Source organism: Rana temporaria, chromosome 2, assembly GCF_905171775.1.
Source record: "Rana temporaria chromosome 2, aRanTem1.1, whole genome shotgun sequence".
Classification (NCBI taxonomy): domain Eukaryota; kingdom Metazoa; phylum Chordata; class Amphibia; order Anura; family Ranidae; genus Rana; species Rana temporaria.
The window spans coordinates 511,815,974-511,828,677 of record NC_053490.1 but is presented as its reverse complement, the minus strand read 5'-3'; the positions used below and the strand labels follow the sequence as shown (position 1 = coordinate 511,828,677).

General features: G+C 41.7%; 1 protein-coding gene across 1 annotated transcript in view; it reads right to left on the bottom strand.

Moving 5' to 3' along the window:
• The window catches only part of ETS2 (ETS proto-oncogene 2, transcription factor), a 33,221-nt gene extending 20,939 nt beyond the window's left edge, over positions 1–12,282 (bottom strand). The window contains exon 1 of the mRNA XM_040338977.1: positions 12,079–12,282. The gene's annotated coding sequence lies outside the window, so the exon portion shown is untranslated. The remainder of the gene's footprint in view (positions 1–12,078) is intronic.
• Between the last annotated feature and the right edge of the window lie 422 nt (positions 12,283–12,704).

Here is a 12,704-nt window from a genome sequence, read left to right as displayed (position 1 = left end):
CTCAGTTGGGAAGACCAATCACATGCATTCATTATTTCAGTAAAGAGCTTCAAATAAGCACCTATGAGGCTCATGAGTGTCAAACTTGTAAGAGATCTTGCTACTTGTTGTACCCAGTTTTTAAATCGGCTTACATCTAGAAATATATATATATATATATATATATATACATATATACACACATATATACATATATACATACATATATACACACACACACATATACACACACACACACACAAATTTAATGGCATCCCAGTCTTGGTCTGTAGGGTTCAATATTGAGTTGGCCCACCCTTCGCAGCTATAACAGCTTCAACTCTTCTGGGAAGGCTGTCCACAAGATTTAGGAGTGTCTATGGCAAGGCTCGACAAAATCCAGGCGCCAGGTCGCAATTGCGACAAGAAATTGTGACCTGGCGCCCGTCGGTAATTGAGGCCGCAGCCTCAATTACCGGTCGTCGCACGGCGGGGGAGCACAGGATTCTGTGTCTCCGTGCGCCCCCACCTCGCGATCGCGGCGGGCCCGCGACGGCCGGTAATTGAGGCCGCGGCCTTGTGAAGTCCCAAGCTTCCTTCTGTGACCTGGCGCCATCTGGTGGTGGCCATTGGCATTACAAGTAAAACCAGTTCTAATGTGTAATTTTTCACCGCCATCTCCTTCCCTCTAATTAGAACCCCGAAACATTATATATTTTTTATTCTAACACCCTAGAGAATAAAATGGCGATCATTGCAATACTTTGTCATGCCGTATTTGCGCAGCGGTCTTACAAGCGCTCTTTTTTGGGGAAAAAAAATACACTTTTTTTTATTAAAAAATAAAACAGTAAAGTTATCCCAATTTTTTTTTATATTGTGAAAGATAATGTTACGCCGAGAAAATAGATGGAATTCGTGGAATGCCGACAAACTTTTACCCTTTAAAATCTGCATAGGCGACGTTTAAAAAATTCTACAGGTTGCAGGTTTTGGATTACAGAGAAGGTCTAGAGCTAAAATGATTGCTCTCGCTCTATGTGCGGCGATACCTCACATGTGTGGTTTGAATACCGTTTACATTTGCTGGCGCTACTCACGTATGTGTTCGCTTCTGCGTGCAAGCTCGTCGGGATGGGGTGCGTTTTCTGGCTCCTAACTTTTTTAGCTGGCTCCTAGATTCCAAGCAAATTTTTCAAACCCTGGTCTATGGGAATGTTTAACCATTCTTCCAGAAGCGCATTGGTGAGGTCAGGTACTAATGTGGACGAGTAGATCTGATTCACAGTCTCTGCTCCAATTCATCCCAAAGGTGTTCTATGGAGATCAAGTTCCTCCACCCCAAAAACTTAGTCATCCATGTCTTTCTGGACCTTGCTTTGTGCACTGGTCCAAATCATTTGGTTGGGGGGGGTTTATTGTAAGGAGTTGGGCTTGGCCCCTTAGTTCCAGTGAAGGGAACTCTTCAGACGTTGGCATACCAAGACATTGTGGACAAATTTTATGCTCCCAACTTTGTGGGAACAGTTTTAGGATGGCCCCTTCCTGTTCCAACATTACTGACTAAAGGCCAAGTTCATACCTTTATGGACACGCACTGCCCTTCAGCAGATGTGCAGTGGTGCCATCCCAACATGCACAGATGTGAACACAGCCGAATAGTTAATGGCACCCCATCTGCCAAGGCAGGGGTCTCCAAACCTTCAGAAGAAAAGGCCAGTTTAATGTTCTTCAGACGTTAGGGGGCCAGTGGAGTATACAATGCCCAATATTTGGTATTAGTGGGAGAAATAGTTGCTGTTAGGAGGAGGAATAGTGCCCCATTGTTAGTGTCAGTGGCAAGAATTATGCCTCAAGGGCCAGATAAAGGCAAGCATTTGACCCCAGGGCCATAGTTTGGAGACCATTGTGCCAACGCAAGTGCCAAGCCACATGCTGAAGCGCGATTTCGGATCAGAGACTTTGCTTTCGTGTTTTTTTGCACACAGGGCAGCCCACTGAAATGGATTGGCTGCCCAAGTCGGGACAGGCAGAAGCACAAGCGTGCTTGTCGTACCTGTAGGCGTAACCCTAGCCTCAATTACCAATCAACTTGCAAAATGTATGGTTGGCCGATCAAAACGCTCCTTACTACAGGAAACCGATATGCAACTGGTTTAAGGTGGACACACATATCCATGTGATCCCTCAAATCCATGCGACTATAATAATCAAATTTAATTAGAATCTCAAACCATAGACCTTTCCTTTAACCAATTCGGTGAGCTCTTGATTTTGATTCTGGCAAATTGAACGCCACAATGAAATTTTGTTGATCACGAATCTACAAGTTTGGCAAGAACTGATTGTAATATGGATCGATTTATTGAGCGTTGCCTAATTTGATATTCTATGATGATCGCTATGTGTATGACCACCTTTACTATACACTTCATCAGCTCTGCTCTTCACGCCTCCTTAATGATTGATCCTATTTGTACACAACCACAGAGGTATTTCAAGATAAACATTTAACTTCTGACCCCAGTCATGGCACTTCTGAGCTGCAGAGGTCTTTGTACTGGGATAATCTCTTTGTCAGTTTTGAAGGCATTGCTCAAACACATGGATGTAACATGAGAGGAGGGCAGGTGAAGGTGGGTGTATGGAGCACTATGGGATTATACACACCTGTGCACTCAGGTCAAACTACACAATCCTTTCATAGCATGTGACAGATGGAACACGTGCCCGGATTATCTGTAGCACCTTCACTATCCATCATTTCTATTTTAAAACCAACTGCAGCCTGGCCACGGAAGAGATTTGCATCGTTCATATGAATGAGAGCCAACAGGTCGCAAACAATTGTGACTCACAGTAACCGAGAGGCGAGAGAATCAAAAACACAAGATGCTGTGTGTTGCATTGAGTCACATGGCCCAACTTTTTTTTGTTATATTTTATACCTACGGGCACTTATTTTCTTAGTTGTATTGCCATTAGCTGCTTTCCAATCATCCTGCCTCCTTGTCTTGATAGTTAGAAGCTCTTTAACAAACCTGGTGGCCCGTTTGACCGATAGGTAAGGAAGCTCATGGGGCAAGAAAAGGTTGAAGAACACGTTGGGCAAAGCTTGACTTTTTCCAAGAAAAAAAAAAGTCACGATTTGCATTGGATAAATACTGCCGTTGCAGAATAATTTAGCAATTTTCCAATTTAAAAATAAATAAATGGTGCATTACATCAATACCCTGTTTCCCTGAAAATAAGGCCTACCCCGAAAATAAGACCTAGCTCTATTTTCCAAGAGGTGAGATGTGTTTCCGCGCCAAATTATTTAAGTATAATTATAATTCACTAATGAAATCAATTAACCACTTGGTGATAAGTGAATTGCTCTCAGCTAGGAATTACTACTTATTTTCCAAGAGGGCTCCAATTTAAGCCCTACCCTAAAAAGAAGCCCTAGTCTAAAATGCTTGTAGAAACCCTATAACCCAGTCCATTACAGTAGTATGTGTATGTATGTATGTATGTATGTATGTATGTATGTATGTATGTATGTATGTATGTATGTATGTATGTATGTATGTATGTATGTATGTATGTATGTATGTATGTATGTATGTATATATATATATATATATATATATACACATACACACACACACACACACACACACAATGTGTGTTTCTGTAATATAATTGCGGGGAAGAGAGCTCCGGCAGGTCATAGAAGTGCAGAGCGGCGCTATAATGAAGGTATTTGGCACAACTATATTACAAAAACACACATTGTACATTATATACTACTGTAATAAAGTAGATTATAGGATTTTACAAGCTTTTTAACTCGGTTCACACTGGGGATTCCTGTCAGGCAGGAAAAGAGAGGGGGAGAGAAGACAGCACATTACATGGTAAGACCTACCCCGAAAATAAGCCCTACTGTGTCTTTTGTTGCCAAAATTAATATAAGACCCAGGCTTATTTTCGGGGGAAACACAGTACTTAAAGGCCTGCCAGAAACATGCTAGAGCAGGGGTCTCCAAACTTTCTAAGGAAAGGGCTAATTTACTGTCCTTCAAACTTTAGGGGGGCCAGGCCGTTCCCAGTAGCAGTAAACAATGCTGATCTTTGGTGCCAGTGGCAGGAAGTCGGCTCCATCGCTGGTGCCAGGGGCAGGAAGTCGGCTCCATCGCTGGTGCCAGGAAGTCGGCTCCATCGCTGGTGCCAGGGGCAGGAAGTCGGCTCCATCGCTGGTGCCAGGGGCAGGAATAAGGCCTCAAGGGCTGGATAAAGGCAAGCAAAGGGCTGCTGTTTGGAGACCACTGTGCTAGAGGGTTGAATGGTGTGCACAAAACATGGCAGCTTGGCCCAAGGTTGCATTTGTTGTGGAGAAGGCTCAATAGCATCCGTTTTGCACAGGGCAGTCGGTCAGTGGGCTCCAAATATTAAAGCTGCCATCACAAACCTCCATTTAAAAGTGGCAGTTGCCTGGCTGAAATTCTAACCCATTGGCACCAGTCGTGGAGCTAGAACTAGGAGGATACAGTTTAGGATGTTTTCCTACTTCAGATGTAAGCAACCTCAGCACACCAGCTGTAGTTAAAACTACAAATCTGATTAAGCCTCAGAGAGTCATGCCTGGGGCTTTCAAGAATCTTTAAAAGGCCTCATAGGACTTGAAGTCCCTACTGAATCAAGAGAGAGTGTCACCGTGGTCAATGGCAGCCTCCATTTTCATCTCATGATGGGTTTCCATAAAGTAGAAGGAAAAAAAAAAATCCATAAAATAACCCACTTTTTAAATGCTGCCTTTCCAATGAAAATCTAAAGCTAGTTCATAGAGGGCCGACAACACTGCTGAAGCCGGCGTCCACAGCTCTAAAAAGAAGAGTTCATTCCCACCAGCTGCAGAGAAACTGGGAATAGCCGACGCTTTCTTAGAAAATGAATGCAGAGAATATAAGAGCAATGGGGAGGCAGCATTTAAAAAAGGTGGGTGATGGTTTGGATTTCCCCTTAAGATCTGCAGGCCTCATGAAAGACATCACAAACCCACAATCACAACAGAGGACGCCATTAAAATATTTCATTCCCCTCCTCCACTGCCGCTTTTCAAAACTGAAATTAATTTCTTTGGTGATGTACATTTAAAAGCCAGATCTAGTCTTTAAAAATAAAAGGGAGTCCCACATCAAAGTCTCCCTTCTTAGTGACAAAATTAGATTCTTTTGTCTTTAAAGTACAAAGGCTCCATTATCAAAGTGGATGTAACTTAATGTATACAAAACGCAGACGAGTTCAGAGACATATAATTCAAACAGCCTTGAGCAGATTGTTTTTATAGAATTTGGTTTGTATTCCCCCCCCCCAACCTCTACGTCACCATACCACCTCCACCACCAGACAGCGCTGAAAATGTCCTGAACGCTGATAACCATCTCAAATGACATTTCACATAATTGCATTTTAACATCTACAAAAACAAAAGTGCGGTTGAAACTTCAAGGGGGGGGGGGGGGGGGCGCGAGTCAAAAGCCTACCCACATCCTACAGAGAGGTAGATATAGACAGTTTACAGGAGACTGACAACCTTTTTGTCCTGAAGGAACCCTTGAAGCAGTTTTCAAGTTCCTAGGAAAAAAGGATATCCACAGTTCATGGAACTAATCATTTATAGATAAAGGAATAAACAAGATTACAAAGAATGCCCCCCCCCCATGATCTATATGACAAAACAATAATAACAATAAGAGATCGAAAGGGGAAGTGGGATTATCACGGTGCCACAGAAATAAACCAATGTTTAGTACAATTTTATAAAAATATATAAAGTTTTATTAAATTACAAGAAATAAAGGTACAATTCAATATATGAACTCTTTTAGAGCCATTTATTGACTTGGTCACGTCATAATCCCCTGATGAAGCCAAGGGTTTGGCGAAACTAGTCGCGAGGACCTGACCGTTTGTACATATAAAACACAAGGGAGCAAGATATTGTATGTACAAACGGTCAGGTCCTCGCGACTAGTTTTGCCAAACCCTTGGCTTCATCAGGGGATTATGACGTGACCAAGTCAATAAATAGCGCTAAAAGAGTTCATATATTGAATTGTACCTTTTTTTTTTTATTTCTTGTAATTTAATAAAACTTTATATACTTTTATAAAATTGTACTAAACATTGGTGTAATTCTGTGGCACCGTGATAATCCCACTTCCCTTTATCTCCTATTGTTTAACCAACTCAAGGAATGAGGTGCTGTATCTAAATAGGACACTGGACCACTAATTGTCCAATAATAACAATAAGACTGTGAAAATGATAGCGTCCCACTTGTAACCAGTGGTGCATTGAGAAGTGCCCTCTTAGGTTGGTGGACTATTGAAAACCGCCCCTTGCGTTGGTGGACCATCGAAAAGTGCACCCCTTTACACTCGTGGTCCATCAAAAAGTGGCCCCTTTACACTCGTGGTCCATTAAGAAGTGCACCCCTTTACACTCGTGGTCCATGAAAAAAAGTGTCCCCCTTATGTTGGTGGTCCATGAAAAAAAGTGTCCCCCTTATGTTGGTGGTCCATGAAAAAAAATTGTCCCCCTTTGCTCGTAGTCCATTAAAAATTGCCCCCTTGTGTTGGTGCTCATTATAGAAGTGCCCCTTTACATTGGATCCTGGATATGTGATTGGAAGCGCCTGGTAAAAACAGCCATCTTGCTTGAAAATTTAAAATGTTAATTGAACAAGAACATCAGATACAGCCTTTGATGATCTGAAGAGCCATTATTCAATCGTGATCAGAGAGGGAGCAGCTTAAGGCCTGAACCAGGTCTCCACATACCCACCAGTCCGTTTACATTGGATGCCAGTGGAAAAGTGCCCCATTATCGGTCAAAGCAGGCAAGAATTCAGGATCCAGTCCACCATTTCTCAGGGAACCTCTAGGAACCCTGGTATGCAGTATAGTGGATAACCAGCCACATGTCATAAGACAAACAGTTTATGTTATACATGCTAAGAATACTCCATTGACGCAATACCATTGGAGTGAAACGTAACAGACTATACATACAGCCGATATGTAACACATAAGACGTTATTTTATTCATCAGCACCAAAGTATTTTAGGGCACGTGCTGTCTGCCGGAATAATTTTCTCACATGTGATAATTGCAAGCTCAAGTGTTAAAAGAAATTCCATTTATTTAATGGCCCATTTACACCCTTACATTTTGACACGCGTGACAATGTGCTAAAAACACGTATATGTCCAGGCTCCCCATCCTTGCCAATGGCTGCCATGGACTTCTATAGAGCTTCAAACACATTAAAAGGCAGAAAACCCATTCGCTTCTTTGCCTTTTAGTGCGTTGGAAGGCCTATAGAAGTCAATGGCCATGCTTTTTTTTTCATTGGCAACACATATTACCAAGTCTTTTAGCTAGATTCTTGTAGAGCGCCGCAACTTTAAGGCGGCATAGCGTATCGTATTTACGCTACGCCGCCTTAAGTTAGATAGGCAAGTACTGTATTCACAAAGTACTTGCCTCCTAACTTACGGTGGCGTAGCGTAAATGTGGCCGGCGTAAGCGCACCTAATTGAAATTAGGCTGAGGGGGCGTGTTTTATGCTAATGGGGGGTGACCTGATGTGTTTGACGTTTTTTTACTAACGGTGCATGCGCCGTCCGTGTACATATCCCAGTGTGCATTGCGGCAAAGTACGCCGCAAGGACGTATTGGTTTCGACGTGGACGTAAATTACGTCCAGCCCTATTCACGGACGACTTACGCAAACGACGTAAAATTTTTAAATTTCGACGCGGGAACGACGGCCATACTTAACATTACTAGTCCAGCTATTTCATGGAATAACTTTACGCCTGAAAATGCCTTACGTAAACGGCGTATCTTCACTGCGACGGGCGCATGTACGTTCGCGAATAGGCGTATCTATGCATTTACATTTTCTACGCCGAACTCAACGGAAGCGCCACCTAGCGGCCAGCCTAAATATTGCACCCTAAGATACGACGGCGCAGGCTGTCGTATCTTAGCTAGGTTTAAGTGTATCTCAGTTTAAGAATACACTTAAACTTAGGACGGCGCAGATTCAGAGTTACGTCGGCGTATCTACGGATACGCCAGCCTAACTCTTTCTGAATCTAGCTACTAGTCAATAGCCATTAGCTCCATCCATGCCAAATCCTAACTGCAAAAATGCATTGGAAACATAAGTCAATAACGCAAGTCAACAAAGCGACCTAATGCTACAAAATTGCACTTTTATGCACACATAGGTTCAAAGGGACCCAAAAAAAAAAAAAATGCCCCTCCCCCATCAAACCTCTAACGTATGAAAGAGGGCCTTCCCACTGTCATGGTCCACCAAGGACAGGGATTGTATACATCCCTGCATTGCTTTCTATGAAAAGCATTATATGCGCCAGATGCGGCGATGCTATGTTTAGGGCGTGGCCGGGACCTGTGCACGTGCAGCGTTTGCCAGAGCACTGCAGGGATATTACCAACGCTCAGATCTGGGCAGGTCACAACAATAAACCTCCCTTATCGGATGTCTATAGTTGCATCTCAGGATACAGGAGGGCGAGAATCGGTTAAAATATTTTTCATGACTGCCGCCGTGCAATCAGCAGTGTAAAATGTATGTTTTTTTTTGCACCCTCCGGGTCAACTGTATACGATCAGAATTTCTGGCTTCTGGTTGGTTAATGTCAATTTCATAGAAATGGCCACACCCAGAGTAAAACAATCACACTGGACCAGAAAAATAAAAAACACAATATTAATAATTTTATTAATATAAATATTAAACAAAATGTATAATAATACATTTTAATATTTATATTAATAAAATTAGTATTATTAATATTGTTATTTAATTTTTCTGGTCCAGTGCGATTTTTAAGAATGAATGACATTACCTAAACAGAAGCCAAAGATGCTTCTGTGTCTCTGGCATTTATTATATATATATATATATAAAATTTCCAACTCCGGCCCTTACACGGACACAGCGGCCTTATAAAGCACAAGGATACAAAAAGGAGAAGGTGTGCCCCTCACCTGTGCCCTACAAACACCCTCTGTCACCCAGCCAGGTGCCATATACACTGATCACTCTGCCGCTGTTTACCCAGCGAACACGCAGCAGCCTCTGACTAATGCAGCCAGCCTGAAATAAAAATATTCCTATAATCAACATGTAGGCGGGAGGAATTTTACAGACAGGTAGAACCAGGTCCAAACATCACGAAGAGCTGACAAGTTCAGCACAATTATACTATAAACCTGTCCCTTCTCCAATCACTTTAAAAAGACGGCTATTAGAGAGGAAAGTGCATAAAAGTCTAAAAGAGACTCGACAAGGCCAGACGTTACCGGTGTCAAAGATTCACAAATGCATGCAGCATTCAGGAGGAGGTCAGTCCAATCCAGGTTAAAAAAAAAAAAAAAAAAAAAAAAAAGTTAACAATTCCTTATGGTTTATCCTAATAAAATGATCATTATGGGAAATCACAGATCTCATACACTTCACTCATGATTCATCATTACTACACAGTACAGCTGAAATCTTGTTGTTCTCTACTTCTCTCCTCTCCATCTGTTGTATTTTGTTTGTTGCATTTAATAATATTTATACTTTATCTTTTTTTTTTTTTTTTTTAATAAAATGATAAATCACAACTTGTAGTTATTTAAACCAATCAAGGCCAATTCACTGGAGACAGAAATAAAATAACATTACTGCCCAACGTGATCACACAGGTTTACACCCATCATTGTCGGAGGGATTAAATGGATATTCTGATTGGTCGCCGAGGGTGACAGCTACAGTTTGCATCTCCTTATGAAAAATAGATAGATAGATAGATAGATAGATAGATAGGATATTCAGTGTGTATCTATCTATAGTCAGTTGGTAGAGACATATCAGGTAGAGATCCAAGATTTAGAGAATCGAGAGATCCAAGATTTAGAGAATCGAGAGATCCAAGATTTAGAGAATCGAGAGATCCAAGATTTAGAGAATCGAGAGATCCAAGATTTAGAGAATCGAGAGATCCAAGATTTAGAGAATCGAGAGATCCAAGATTTAGAGAATCGAGAGATCCAAGATTTAGAGAATCGAGAGATCCAAGATTTAGAGAATCGAGAGATCCAAGATTTAGAGAATCGAGAGATCCAAGATTTAGAGAATCGAGAGATCCAAGATTTAGAGAATCGAGAGATCCAAGATTTAGAGGATCGAGAGAGCCAAGATAAAAGAATATAGCTAGCTAGCTGGACAGATAGAAAGATAGACAGATCATTCAGATAGATCAAACAGCTAGCTGGATGATGGATAAAAGGAGGCAGATGGATATATTTTGAACTTAAATAGATAGAGATATGAGAAAGTCGGATAAATAGAAATATTGAATAGAAGATGTATTGATAGATATACAGAGATAAAAACAGATCTTTTACCATGTAATAATGTACTTCCTCATTATAAAGTCCCATTACATAAGGCCATTATCTCGGGGCAGCTGCATTGGGGTCGGATAATGTACTTTATGTCATCTATTATAGATGAAACCGATAGAGAGAATGGAACAAACTTCACAATCACCATCCATCATCATCCTGCAGATCCAGCAATATCTCTGAACACAACCAACACACACTTTGTTCAATTCTTTGCTGAGCTCCGGGCTACTTGTATCTCTGATCCAAAAGTCACAGCAATGTATAGATCTGGACATCTCACAAATATATATATATATATATATATATATATATATATATATATATATATATATATATATATATATATATATATATATATATATATATATATATATATATATATATATATATTATTTTTTTATACACACACACACACCCCTGATACCAAAGTATAGGGACAGCTCCCTTATCACAATGTATAAAACTTTCACAATGTATAAGAACATCTCTGATCCCAATTTATAGAATATATACAGTGTATAGGGTGATCACTTATCACAATGTATGGGGAGGGGGGTTCTGATCATAGTATATACAATGTATGGGGGGGGGGGGGGAGATATGTATGCAATGTATGGGGGGGGGGGGGGGGTTCTGCTCATAGCATATACACAATGTATGGGGAGATCTGTATGCAATGTATGGGGAGATCTGTATGCAATGTATGGGGAGATCTGTATACAATGTATGGGGGACATTTGTATACAATGTATGGGGAGATCTGTATGCAATGTATAGGGGGGGGGGTTGGATCATAGTATATACAATGTATGGGGAGATCTGTATGCAATGTATGGAGGGGGGGGGGGTTCTGATCATAGTATATACACAATGTATGGGAAGATCTGTATGCAATGTTTAGGGGGGAGGGGGGGGGGTCTGATCATAGTATATACACACACAATATATGGGGAGATCTGTATGCAATGTATGGGGGGGGGGGGGTTCTGATCATAGTATATACACAATGTATGGGGAGATCTGTATACAATGTATGGGGGACATTTGTATACAATATATGGGGAGATCTGTATGCAATGTATAGGGGGGGGGGAGGGGGGGTTCTGATCATAGTATATACACAATGTATGGGGAGATCTGTATACAATGTATGGGGAGATCTGTATACAATGTATGGGGGACATTTGTATGCAATGTATAGGGGGGGGGGGGGTTTCTGATAATAGTATATACACAATGTATGGGGAGATCTGTATACAATGTATGGGGAGATCTGTATACAATGTATGGGGGGGAGATCTGTATGCAATGTATGGGGGGGGGGGGGGGGTTCTGATCATAGTATATACACAAAGTATGGGGAGATCTGTATACAATGTATGGGGAGATCTGTATACAATGTATGGGGAGATCTGTATACAATGTATGGGGAGATCTGTATACAATGTATGGGGGACATTTGTATGCAATGTATAGGGGGGGGGGGGTTCTGATCATAGTATATACACAATGTATGGGGAGATCTGTATACAATGTATCGGAGTGTAGATATATAACAAAGCCTCCATGCAGCTCTCATACACACAGATACAATGTAACACTATAGAAGTGTCTCACCTTGTGCTGATGATGGTGGGAGATCCCGGCAGTGATGTCGGTCGGTCGGTAGTATACAGTCCACACACACACCGCGATGATCCCGGAGGGGAGCGCTCTATATTCCCAGGGGCCCGTACAGGGAGGAGATCCTCCAATCACAGCCGGACGGTCTGAGCTCTACTCGGGTCTGCTGGAAGTGCTGGGCGCTCACTGATCACCGCCCAGGCAGTGGGGAGGGGCGGTTGCCCCGGCCCCGCCTACTCGGGAGGGGGGAATGTGCTCCCGGCCACGCCCCCAGGCTGATTTGTGAATGGGCTGGAGAGATGACAGAGTCATTCATAAAGTCTGTGTGCCAGGTGTGTGAGCTCCCAGCTGGGGGCAGGGACACACCAATGCATTGATAAAAGGAGAGATCACAGCAGGCTATAATGAGGTCTGATCACAGGGAGACTTTCATGTCTGCAGTTTCTATCAGGAAACGATCTTGGGACGAACAGAGATCTCTGATCTGTACAGGAAATAAATATATTTATAAAAAAAAATTAATTATAAAAAAAAATAATAATAATAATAATAATGATTAATAAAAAAGCATCAGAGGTACCACCCGCCATATACAAAGAGCCATTTAATTTTTTGTTGCA